This window comes from Cavia porcellus, unplaced genomic scaffold (genome assembly GCF_034190915.1).
Source record: "Cavia porcellus strain 051 isolate PalLab524CR breed Dunkin Hartley unplaced genomic scaffold, mCavPor4.1 scaffold_6, whole genome shotgun sequence".
Taxonomy (NCBI): Eukaryota; Metazoa; Chordata; class Mammalia; order Rodentia; family Caviidae; genus Cavia; species Cavia porcellus.
The window spans coordinates 16,467,957-16,481,219 of NW_026947489.1; positions in this window are offsets into that span (position 1 = coordinate 16,467,957).

The following is a 13,263-nucleotide window of genomic DNA, read 5'->3' on the forward strand; positions in this document are numbered from 1 at the left end:
CCCAGCAGATATGGCAGATGGGTGGGGTGGTCTTCCTCAGGTGGGCGGCTTTGGTGCCATTTGTCTATCTTCCTGTCCCCATGTAACAGGTGTCCCATTCTTATTGTAACGGTGCAGACACAGGAAGATGAGCCCAAGTGCACAACCATTTTTCTCATCGTTGGTCACACCTTGTCTACTGACACTGCATTGGCCATGAGGCCAAACTCATGAGGCCAAATAACAAATTATGGGGCAGGAAAATGGATTTTTTAGTTCAAAGAACTTCAAGGTCACAAGTCAAAGAGAGTAGATACCAAGAGGAGTGAAGACTTGGGGGATGTTGTAGTAAGGGTTTGTGAAGAGAACAATTAAAACCAGGACACAAAATTTGTAATATTATTTTATGATGGTCACTCAGAGTTTAACACAAGAAAGTGCAGGAAATCTATCCACAACACTAAAGACCCTGAATATTCAGCCAAGGGCCTAGATCCCACAGTGATGTCCTGCATGAATCCGGATGAAAACCTAGAGCCCATGACAATGCCTTCCACAAGTCCAACTGAAGATCTAGAGCCCATGAAAAGGACTCACATCAGTGTGTTTTATGGATCTGAACTGGGAAGGCCCAAAGGTCAGCAGTGGAAGCTAGGAAGGCTATGCCAAGGGGGTGAAGGAGCTGTGCTGGTAGGTTGAGGGTTCTATGCTGGAGCTGAGAGTCATGCTCAAAACAAAGACCAGGGCTGTCCTGAAAAGGATCACAGCCATCCTCAGTGATACCAAGGTCCCAAGCTCCTCCAATGATAAGCACAGTCGAGTACATGCCAGAAAGCCAGCATGATGAGTTCGTCCTGGGGATTAAGTGGCACACATCTTCCTCTCTGGAGCCAGGAAGTGACGTTCAGCATAAGGACCAGAGCTCCCCCAAAGTGAACCACAGCCACTCTCACCAACAAAGTTCCGAGCTCCTCTGATGGCAATAGTGGAACTCACAATGGGGAAGCTAGTCATGACGAGCTCCTCCAGGGGAACCAACGGCTCAAATAAGCAACACTTAGAGAAACCCACAAACCCTCACTCTTTTCCAAGTCTATTTATGCTGGCAACTTCTGTCAGGTGGAACATCTATGCTCAGCATCCTCTGATTTAATTCGGCTGGTGTTAAGTTGACCACCAGTTTTTAATCCATAACAGGGGACATCAGTGTGATCTACAAGATGGAGAAAATGGAACCTACAGAGTTGTAATGAGGATGAAGTGATATAAGGCTTCCAAAAGTCAATAAATGCCACCTTTCAGAGAGAAGCATTTATTTCATGTAACCATTTTGTTCTTAAGTTCCTAAAAGTTCCTGACACATAATAAATACCTGGGGATTTTTTAATTGTAAGAAGTTGGCTGTTTTAATTGTTTGTTCAATGGATAAATACCCTGATTTTACCCCACACCCCACTTTCTGGGTTCCTCCAGCACTTTGATCAAAACCCCACGGGAATTTATCACATCGTATCACATTTAATGGCTCTGATGTCTGCTTTTCTGCTAAACAATGAATTTTAGAAGAGCAAAAAATGGTAGTTTACTCATGTCTACTATCTCAAGGCCCAGCACAGCAAACCCTATACTCCTAAGGGCTGGAAAGAGGCAATACATTAACACTGGCAATATTTTTCCTTTTCATTGCTGTGGCCTGAATTTTAAAGTTCCCCTCAAATCTCACATGTTGAAGGTTTGATTCCCAGATGAGGGTGCTGTTGGGAGGTGGTGGAGTCTTTAGGAGGTGCTGGTCTGGTTGGAGGAAGTGGGTCACTTGGGATATGCCCTTGAGGGGGACATTGAAACATGGGCCCCTTCTCTTTATTTAGCACAAGTCTAAAGTTGCCTTTAGTTAAATCAATGTGCTTCTGAGAATTTTACCCAGTATCATATACACAAATAGAGCTCTTTCTACTCTGGCTGGTAGTGGGGTGTATGAACTGTAACCCACACTGTGTGAGCCCTGGAAAATTTCTAGGTAGTCCTTTTCTTTCTGTCTTCTTGAGACAGAGTCACACGATTAATTCAGGCTGGCCTTGAGTCCTCATTGCAGTCCAGAGGCTGGTCTTGAACTTGCAGTGATCCTCTTGCCTCAGCCCCCTGAGTGCTGGGATTATAGGCCTGCACCATCACACCTGGCATACATAGTCCTTTCTGGTTCTTCTTTCACCAGTGTTAGATTGTTTCCCCTCAAAGACAGGAGTACACCAAGAACCCTGGGCCTTTTCTGTATCAGTTTGTTCTGTTTTCCCATAAGTTCTAGTTGCCTTGGCCTTAATGAATCTGCCACTGTCCGCTCAACTTAGGGACAGTACCTGGCCCTAAGTCAGTTTCCCTGTCCTGTGTTGGAGCCTGGGCAATGCTTCAGCAGTCAGCTGGGGTGGTTGCTTCTTTGTGTCACCAATGGCTGTGCTAATCTGCCTATTGTCTGATGCCTAAGTGTTGTTTTCAAGTTGTTTGTCTGGCTTCCTAGTTATGCAAGGCAGCACAGTGAATCTGCTCCTGGTTGCTCAGTATTGGATGAAGTGAGTGTGGCTTTCACTTCTGTTCCATATGTGGGCATTTGGAGCTGGCAAGAGAGCTGGCCTCCTACTTCCTCAAGTTCCTGATGCCGCTGGTTTGTTGTTTCTCTGTGTCCGAACAGGGGTTTCTGTAGCTCAACACTATAGAAATTTGGGGCTTGAAAATTCTTAATTTCAAGGGGATATCTATATCACAGAATATTTAGCATCATCCATGGCCTTCATCCATTGAGTTCAATAGCACAATCCTACCCTGGGTGTGACTGTCAAAAGATCTCCAATTGTCAAATGTCTCCTGGGGACCAGAATCATCCTCAACAGAGAACCACTGCTGTAGGCTTCCCTAGTGGAAGCAAAGCCCTCACATCTTCCGTACATTAGACGCTGTTCTGTTCCCTGGAATCATGAGCAGAAATGTGTGCCTCCAACCAAGGATGGCTTCCCTGGAAAGATATCTCACTGGCCAGTGCATCCAGTGGTCTGAAGATGACTTAGATGCTTTTTATTATGCAGACTTCTGAACCTGTAGAGTAAAGGTTATTATTCATCCATCAACTAAGGTGAGGGGAAGGTGATTTGAAAGGGTCCTTCACATTAGTAGGAGCATCTCTACCAATATATCCCATGAATGACTTTCTCCATGCTTTATAAGACAATTATTGATTACTGGTCTTTTTAATTTGCATTGATGCAAAGAAAAACAGATATATCTGAGTATTCTGGAGACAAATCCTCTCTTAAAATGGACCAATAATATAACCATTGCTGTGAACATGAAATAAGTAGGAATCTTGCCACTCATTAACAAAATTCAAGCAAAGTGAAAAGGCTATTGACTAGTAAATAGAAACTCACATCTTCTTTTAATGGGCAGCCTTATGTGTCTTCTTTGCCCTTTATCTATTGGGTAGTTAATTTTTTTGGCATCTGCAAAATTGCACAGGTAATTGATTTTTGTTAAAGAAAAATTAGAAATTCTAAATATGGAAAAAGCAAGATGCCATAAAACAGCAAGAGAGATACCTACACTTTGGTGTCCAACCTTACTGCGTTGTTTATCTTTCTCCCTGTCTAGGTGATTGTTTGTATACATATTCTCATCTGTCTTTTTTTTAAAACAAATTGAAATTTTCCCATTGTACATTCTTGTAGCCTATTTCTAATATGTGATACCATATCATAAAGATCTTTCCACACTGATAAAAATAGGACTGTGTAATCTTCAAAATGAGCACATAGGAGCCCATGAACAGACCACACTTAATAATCCATCTGCTATTCCTAGGTCCTTCTGTTGGCTTTGAATTTTATCTTTAAAGAAAGACAGTGGTAGATGACTATTTCCATAGCCTCATGTGTTTTTAATTTATTCTTTAGGGCACTGGAGCCTGGTCTCTCCATCTATTTCTGTTTATAATGGACACTTCTCTAAAGTAGCTTCTGAGTTACTGTCATGGTGAAACTCTTATTGACAAGGGTCAGAAAGAAAATTTGTGAAAGTCGAGTGCCAGGAAATAGAAAGTCCCCTGAGCCAATGTGCTAAAAAAAATCTGTGGAGTCTTCAATTTTGTCCTGTTTGTTTAACCATGCAAATAAGACAAAAATTTCTAAAAATGGAATCGATGACAGTCATCCATTGTACTTGTTTCCTATTGTTATGTGACAAATTACCACAAACGTAGTTTAAAACAATAACAATTGACTTTCTCATGCTCAGCCCTTCTTTTTCCCCCACACTGGCTAGGGCTCACCTAATGCCTTCATCTCTTAAACTCTAGATCCTTTACAAGCTCATCTGATTAGCTGAGTCCCACCCCAAATAGTCCTCTGTCTGATTAATTCAACTGATCAGGGGTCTTCCTTACTTCTCCAAAATGTCTTTTGCTATATAATCATACAGGTGCTATTCAGTCATATATCTAGGTTCTGCCCATCCCCAAGGGAAGATTCTCCAGGGTGTCTACCAGGAGGTGGGAAAGTTGGAGTCTGTCTTTAAATTCTGTCTACTGTGCATAAATCTAACCTCCTGAAGTAAAGGAAATCACCTTTACTATTATAGTTATAGTCCAGATTTTTGTGACTCCTGTGTTTAGCAATTTCTTTTAAAAACGTAATTGAAGTTACAGTGCTCAACACCAGTGAATCTTTTAGCCTCATTAATAACTTGCCAAATGTTGTATGCAAAATATTGACAAGCAGCTTTTGAAACCTGGCTGATAGCTTTAACAGACTAATGTTTGTGTCCCTGAAATCCATATGTCAATGCTCCCCAGCTCCCACTGTGATGGTGTGGGGAGCTGAGTCCTTTGGGAGGCAGTTAAGTTTAGACGAGGTCATATGACAGGAATTGTGCACTTCTGAAACAGGAAGAGACAGCAGAGTCTGTTTCTCAGGTTTGTGAAAATTCAGCAAGTGTGGACCCACCTATAAGCCAGCAAGAGGGCCCTCTCCAAGAAATAAATCTGTTGGCACCTTGATCTCCAGCCTCTGGAACGCTAAGAAATAAATACCTCTCATTTAATTCACCTGGTCTGTGGAATTTTATTACAGCAGTCCAAGATGACTAAAAACTGAATGAGATCTTTTTGGTCTTGTTACATTTTCTAATTTACTTATTGCTGTTGCCTGAGTTTTAAGTTTTCCACCTGATTCCTTTGTCACTGATGCCTTTTAATAGACATTCAGGAACATAGGAGTGGAAGATTTCTATTATTTTCTTCATACAAAGAAGAGCTGGAGTACTAGAATAGCTAACAGTTAGCTTCTCTGTGATAGACTTTCTTCCACTGATGAAATATTTATGATGACACGTTGCCTAGAAACGGTCACCAGATCTGCCTGCATATGCAAGAGCAAAACTCAAGGGGGCGTTTCCCTTGGAAACCTAGTGAGAAGCACAACCAGCTTAAACAACGCAGCTTCTGCTTCCTTGATAAAATTCCTCCTAGTTCCAGGCAAGGAAAATGTTGCCTGGGAAAGTGGTCTTGTTGGCTAGAATAATTTAACTATTGGTTGACAGTGGTGCAGGAGAAGAACTTTAAAAAGACAAAAGCAGACAGATTGATGGGAAGTATTCATCTATCATGTAGCAAAATGGTTTACTTGTGTCACAGTCCGTGGAAGGGTACGTATGTGACAATACTCTCCTCGTTTGTGCCCTCTCACCTGATTGTGTCTGCAAAACTGTTGGGATTATTAAAGTAAAGCAGCCTTCTTGGGCCAAGGTTCCTGAACTCAGGACCCATTCTTTTTTAGGGTAATTGCTTGCAAGTTTTTGAACATGCTGCAAAGAAGAAAGAGCAATTGAATTCACTGCTTTTGAACGTGTCTTTCATGGGGGGCATTTAGGGATCATGTTTGCTGTCTCTTCTCTTCTAAGATGTTAGCAAACCACTGGATGAATAAACTGAAAGGAACTTGTGAAGTTCTGAGGCAGAGTCAAACTTTCTTTTCTTTTCTTTTCTTTCTTTCTTTCTTTCTTTCTTTCTTTCTTTCTTTCTTTCTTTCTTTCTTTCTTTCTTTCTTTCTTTTCTTTCTTTCTCCCTTTCCTCATTTTTAATCACTAAGAATCTCCACTAACCCTGTATTTTGAAACTAGATCCACTAGTCCAGGTTTATATTATATTATTACAAGTAAAAGTAAAGAAAACCAACACCTTCATTAACGTGTGTAATTTTAACATTTGTAAATGTGCAGTTTCATGTAGATGCTTTGAAATATTAAAAGTAACTTCATGAGCTTGGTGGATGCTTCTAACAGACAGTACATTCCAAGTTAGGGGTCATAGATTTAATCCCCTTTATTTTTCAGATGAGAAAATTGTATCCCTCAAACTAAAGTAAACCACCCCGGAAGATTTACCAGTACAGCTGGCTGTCCATTACCCTATCCCCAGATTTACCAGTACAGTTGGCTATCCCTATATCCAAATTAAAGCCAGATGCAAATTAAAAGTATTAAGGAAAAACGCTGAATATGTATAGACTTGTAAAAATTGCTATTCTCTAAATAATACAGTATGCGAACTATTTACATAGCGTGACACTGTAGTAGATGTTGTAAAGTGATCATCATATATGGGATGACCTACATAGATTATATGCAAACGCTATGCCACCTCATACATGGGACTTGAGCATCTGTAGCTGTGACTATCTTGGGGGTCCTGGATCTAGCTCCTTGTTGATACCAGTAGACCCAGTGCTAAGAATTAAATCTGGGTCAAACAACCAACTTGCGATGTGATCAAAAAAGGGGATTCTTTGCTATAACTACAAATGGGAACCAATTAAAGGAGTTTAGAAATGTACCAACTCCTGGATCTAGAGACTGTCAGAGGATTGGTCAGAGTTGGGACTAAAACATTAGATTCTATGCTATAACTGAGGTTAGAGAGGTCACAAATGCTTTGCCACATTGAAAATCACTGGACTAGGATCTTCTGAGTACCACCTCCCACACACCACTTATGCCTTTCTATTTATTTGTATTGCTGATAGAGGAAGAGGTTCAATTCACAAAGGAAGAGGCAGACCCTGTGGAACTCTCACAGGAAAGGTGGAACTTTGGGTACTTTACTGATGCCCAACAGAAGCCACTCTGGAGACTTGTAGAGGTGTGATGAACAGTAGTTATTGTGGGAAGCAGCATGCACTCATGGTTAATCACGATGCTCAGCTCGGTCAAGCACACTTCCAGACGTGTCTGGGTGGGTCGTGGAAGTGTGGGCTTAGAAACCATGCCTGGTCCCTGGTTCCTTCCTCTTAGGCTGTTCCCTTGCTCTCTGCAAAGGTTCCCTGCAATCCCAAGCAGCAGGCTTCCTAGAGCCATGACAGACACTCCTAGGGGAGGGAGCACTGTGCAGTCAATGCAGGGTCTTCCCCAGAGCTGAGTCCAGAGGACAATTTCAATAGGTTAAACTGCTTGTCACTGGACCCTGAGTACAAAACTAGATTCCCCTCTGCCCTCTTCCAGCTGGATTAGACTTCTAAAAATACTTGCATGAGAAGCTGGCTCCATCTGACTGATTTGACAAGTTCCAGTCTTCAGAACTTGCTTTCTGCTGCTTAGCTAAGACAGTCCTTCCCTGGTCAAAGATTCATTTTCTTGAAATCTGTCACCTTCCCCAGGTCAGCGGAGAGCTGAGGAGTATTATGTTTTATACAAGGGGGACTGCTCAGCCATCTGGTCTCAAACAGCAGTGATTTTGCTCTATTTGCGATCTAGGCTGAAGCACAGAGGGACCTTATCTCCATTTCAGCTTTAATCAGACCTGCAGAAAATGTTCAGTGTGGTAGCTCTTGGGAGAGGCCACTTAAGTGCTACAGGACTTAGTCGTTCATCTGACTCTCTCGGGAAGCATGTTGTGTAGGAGGATCTAGATCTATTAGGAGGTTTATATTGAATTATAATCAGTGGATAAGTACACAGAAAGGATTATAGTGTCTATCCATCTACCTATCTAGCTACCCTACTACCTACCTTTTTCTCTGTTAAGGAGTGGAAGAACCCACTGAAATATTAAAATTCACAATATCTGGGTGCTAGTAGAATTACGGAAGAATTTTAGACTTGTTATGTTTTTATTTACCAAGCAACTAATAAGCAACTTATGCTACATTAGTACACTTTTTATATTTTTGGTTGTTTATGTTAAATAGGGTTTATGTGAAATTTGGGGATGAAAATATTATTAAAGTTTAAAAATTGTTTAAAATGCTATTTTACTCTTAGTGAGTATGATTTATATCTAGACATCCCCATAAGCCTCATGTACTCAGGTTGCGCTTGGGGTCTGGGTCATGGGTGTGTGATAGGTTAGACCACTGTTGGGTTCGTACTGGGTGTGATGTTGGGAGGGGACACCTGCTGAGAAGAGGTGGGTGCAGGGTCATGGTCTGGCAGGGTCTCTCTCTCTCTCTCTCTTCCTTCATTGATTCCTCTCTGCTTCCTGCCTGCAGTGCCATGAGCTGCTTCTCTTCTACGATGCCCCTCTGCCATGCTGCCTTACCATGGAGCCAGCTGACTATGCACTGAAACCTTTGCAAACTGTGAGGCAAAACAAACTTCTCCTAATTTAACTTTTGCTTGACAAGTATTTTATCCCAGCAATGAAAAAGTAACTAAGACAAGAGGTAATTAGGGTTAGTAACTTCTGACAATGATGAATATTTTGCTTTTTTATATAAAAGTGCTTTGAATTCCAGGAATTTGTTTTGCAAATGATACAAACCACTAAAAATATTTATAGCCATTTGCTCTAGTATTTCTGTTTGTGAGACACTCTCTTCAAGTAATATTGTACACAGAAAACAATTTCATATGAAGACATTCATCAGAGCATCATTTATGAAATAATAAATTAGAACCATCTTGACCCCTTAATAAAGGCATTTAAAAGTATCTGATGTGTTAAAATCAAAATATGTAATAAAATTAAAAAATCACTAAAAATGACAAGCTACAAAAATAGAAAATTAAAATGCTTCAATGTTTAAAAAAAGCCCAAAAACAAAACTGTATATAGCATATAACTACTTGCACAAATTATGAATAGTATTTTCTACCTAGTTTCCAGTAAAAAAGAAATGACATACATTTGAATCATTAGTAAAGTACTTGATATGCTGTAGCATTTAATAAGTGTTAGCAATTAGCTTTCTACATGTGTATAAATGTGTAGAGTGAAAATAGCAAAAAAGTGATTATCTGCTAATTCTTTGGGTAGAATTATAACTGAATTGAAGGAGGACATTCTCTGTCCTTTTATTTTCCAAATGCTTCATGATGAACAAATATTCCTTTGACTATGGGAAAGTGAAGTTAAACAAAAATAAAGGTCAGTGTGTGTTTGGCAAAGGATCTCTTGCTTGTATCCCCCAGTTGGTGCAGCTAGTGGGGTCTGATGGTTTTGCCACCTCATATGAGATGGTGGGAATGATGACTACAAGGCAATGTTTAGAAAGGCAAATAGGGACGGACCATCTCCAGCCCTTCCTAAACTCCTCAGCACTGCCAAGGAAGGCACCATCTGTGTCCAGATTAGAGATGCTTAGAGCTGCCCCTGCCATGGACCTGCCTTCTGCTCTCAGATGTATCTGGGTGCAAACCAGGGCATCTGTTTGGACAGAACATGATAGACGTCTCCATCCAGGCCAGGGAGCCTGATGTGTTTTTGCTTTAGACAGTCTATCAGTGAAGAGCCATTTTGTTCTGTGCAATGGCCCATATCCTACAACAAGAAAAATGACTTCTCTGACGGCCCTTTAGGGCATGGATAGGAGGGCTGTGTAGAGGGGAGAGGTGGCAGAGTGGTTGGGTATTTCCTAGGCTGATTCAACAGCATGAGTTTTTGAGAAGAAACATCAAGCTAGTATTGCATGGGAATCTTCCTACTGGGGCTTGGTATCCCTCCAGCTCCAAAATCTTTCATTTTCTACAGCATTTCCATCCCTGAGTGCATGTGTGTGTGAACTACTTAACTGGGAGGCCGGTGCCTGATAAAAAGCAATCTCAGTTTCAGTGTTTTGATAAGCAGGTTCCATTAAGTGATCCAACCCAACTGAGTGACAGACAGAATCAAAAGTAAGTCTGCTTTTAAAAAGCAGTTCCTGGCACAAGTGTTGGGTCTAGTAGACTCTCCCAGCTAGAAGCTGTTTGTTGCTCTCTGGCCAGAGATGTGGGTCCCATTTCAGCTCCTCTTTCTGCATTGGTTGTAAAGACAGGCACCATTGTTGGAGAGGGCAAGAGGTCTCCGCCATCCATCCATCCATCCATCCATCCATCCATCCATCCATCCAGCTCTTGTGCACTTCTGGAAGGACTTTTCTCTGTCTGGGTGGCAAAGCACAACCTCTGTTGCTTTGGGCTGTGAGTTCTGTGTGCGACTTGGCTGAGGTTTCAGTGGGATCATTTGAATAAAGGTTGAATCAGTTTCTCTCTTACTCATCTTACTTCCACTTAGACTAAGAGTTAAGAAACTAATTTCCAGCCTTGTAGAATGTATAACCCAAAGTCGGTTTAACCTTTGATGACTAAGTTAAACTCTCAAGTAGGCTGAATGATCATTAGAATTAAATTAAGGATTAAACACTCTGAAAGGTTCCCATTGTGACTGTGTTCTGAATACCAGCTTTGGTGGCTATCAGCGTGGCAGTGGAAAACGTGATCTCAACATCTCTTGAGGTGCAGTTTGGGCTGGGAATCATAGATGCAGTCCCTCAACTTGTAATGCAAAGTTTTTGATATTTTTATCATGACAACCAGGCATGTCTATAGTATCTATGTGCCAATTTTTCAGGGCAAGTTTGGCAAATATTGAAAAATCAGTTCTCTGGATCAATTACACTCAAAACTGATCCACTGTCAATAACTGTGCTCAGCATGTTGTGGTTCTTGTTTTAGACTTGTGACCTTGGGTCAGTCGCAGTTAATCACAGAATTGGTCCTGCTCAAATTGTGATAGTACTACTATTAGACAGGACTTTCTGAGTTTCCACTTTGTTCTTCTATCTATTCTTGTGAAATAATATTAATCAGTGCTCTCATCCAACCGGTTATTACATATACAAGATATTCAGATAGAAAGCCAAGAGATTAAGTCTTTTGAATCTTGGCCCACATGGGCAAAGTGATTTACAAAATAAAAAATACCTTATAATTTCTGGTCTTTGGCAGTTGTATTTCATAGGATACTAATTCCATAATTAATAAACCTTTCGATACAAAGATGTTCAGAGTTGAATAAGCCTGTTAAACTCTGTGTCTTACATCACGATCTTCAAAAATGTACAATACTCACTAACTTTGGGAATCCCTATTTCTATCTAATTTTATTTAACCAGCATTTCAAAGTTCCAAAGCATTTAACAATGGAGATGGTCTTAGCTCACAATATCTCTCTTTAACAGCCCCAAGAGAGGAGTTACTAGCCATTTGGAGTCACGTGATTCATTGCCTAGTGACAGTTGCTTAGCCTCCAGTTGGGTCTTCACCCAATCAGCTGTGGCGTTGCTTCTTTGACCCACTGTATGCACTGAAGCAGCAAAAAACACATCTGTAGAGGAAGCAAGAGGAACAAAGCAGATGAGCAAAGAGGAACAGCAAGGGAGCATCTACCTCTGATCCAGGATGCTCCTTAGCTCTGCCACTTGTGGATTCCTGGAGTATTTGTGTAGCCTTATAAGTTCTCTTTTGCTGTGCAAGCTACTGTGGGTAAATTCTGTAACTTATAATAGGGGAAAAATCTGATTAAATTGATTGAGTCTTTTCCCCCTCATGAATGTCAAATAACATTCCCTTGAATCTGTGGCAGAGTCTACTGTCATTTCTTCTACGGTTTCCTAGGAGCAGGGGTCAGGCTAAGCAGGGCCAGCATCATGGTGGAGCTACACCTTTGCTGGTTTGCTGGAGGCAGGTAGGATAGTGCCTTATAGTCTTCATAGTGAATACCAACAGCAATCAGTGGGTGAAGATAAAAGGTTTATTTTGTGCTCACAGTTTTTAGGGTTCCACCCCCAAATCAATTTGCCCTGTTGATTTGGGCCCATGAAAAGGAGTCACAGTAGGGGCACACAGTGAAATAAAACCACTCACATCACAGGAGGCCAAAAAAGAAAAAGAAAAGAAAGAAAGCAAAAGAAAAGGAAGGGGCCAGGGACCCAGTGAACTAAGGATCTCCTCCGAGGCCCCAACTCTCTCTCAAAGTGGTTCCCCACCTCCCAGCAGTGTCACCCTGTTAACCACATCTTTAACACACTGGGCCTTTGAGGACCCTGGGGCTCAACTTCAGCAGAGGGCTTGGGTGTAAGTAATCTTCCAGGGCAAGGGGTGGGCAAGAAGTTGAAATATGCAAAATTGTGTCAGAAAGCACAGAGTGGCCACTTAGACACGCAAATTGTTATTACTCTGAAGGACAAAGTGAGCTCTAAAGGGTGCTAATTATGGTTTTTGTTTTTGGATTTTACACTTAGGAGGGTCTCATTGACTGGAGAGCAACCCCCCTCCCTTAGTTGTTAATTCCTAGAGACAGTAAAACAATTTGCCTATGAGTAGACTTTCACGTGGAGACCAAACCAATCCAGAGCCCACCAAACTCCTCCTCTATCCAGCGCTCATATACTAGTCAATATTTCCTGCACCCTAAATCAACTTAAGGCCAGGTACCAGATACCCTGGGACAGCCCTTCTTTTCCAAAACCTGATGAAATTATTCAAACCTTTCAAAACCCCTCAGCTGCTGGCCTGGCCCAGCTTTGCCTCTCCTGCAGAGCACGTAGTAAAGGCTGTCTTTGATACCTTCCCTGGCACTGTCTGTCTCTTCACAGGTGTGGCTGCTCCCCTGTGGCCCTGCGTGGTATCCCAGGAGTCACATTTCCACAGGGAACTTCAGTAACATTAGATGTCTTCCAGTGGCATTGGCTACTCCATCTTGACACATAACCACCTTTAAAAACCAAGACTTTGGCATAGGGTAGAGCATTTTCTAAAATGTGTAAGGTACTGGGTTTGATCCTCAGTACTGCAAAACTGAAAGTACATATTAAAATGCATGAGAGAAACAGTCAAATGATGAGTTATTTCACCCATCATTTCATAATAGTATTGAAGGGAAGGAAAATATTTCTTTAAAAGCAAAGAAATCAAAGCTCAGGAAAGTTGTATGACTTACCCAAAGGCCGGACAGACAATGGTTCACCACGGAGGCAGATGTGAAACCATTCC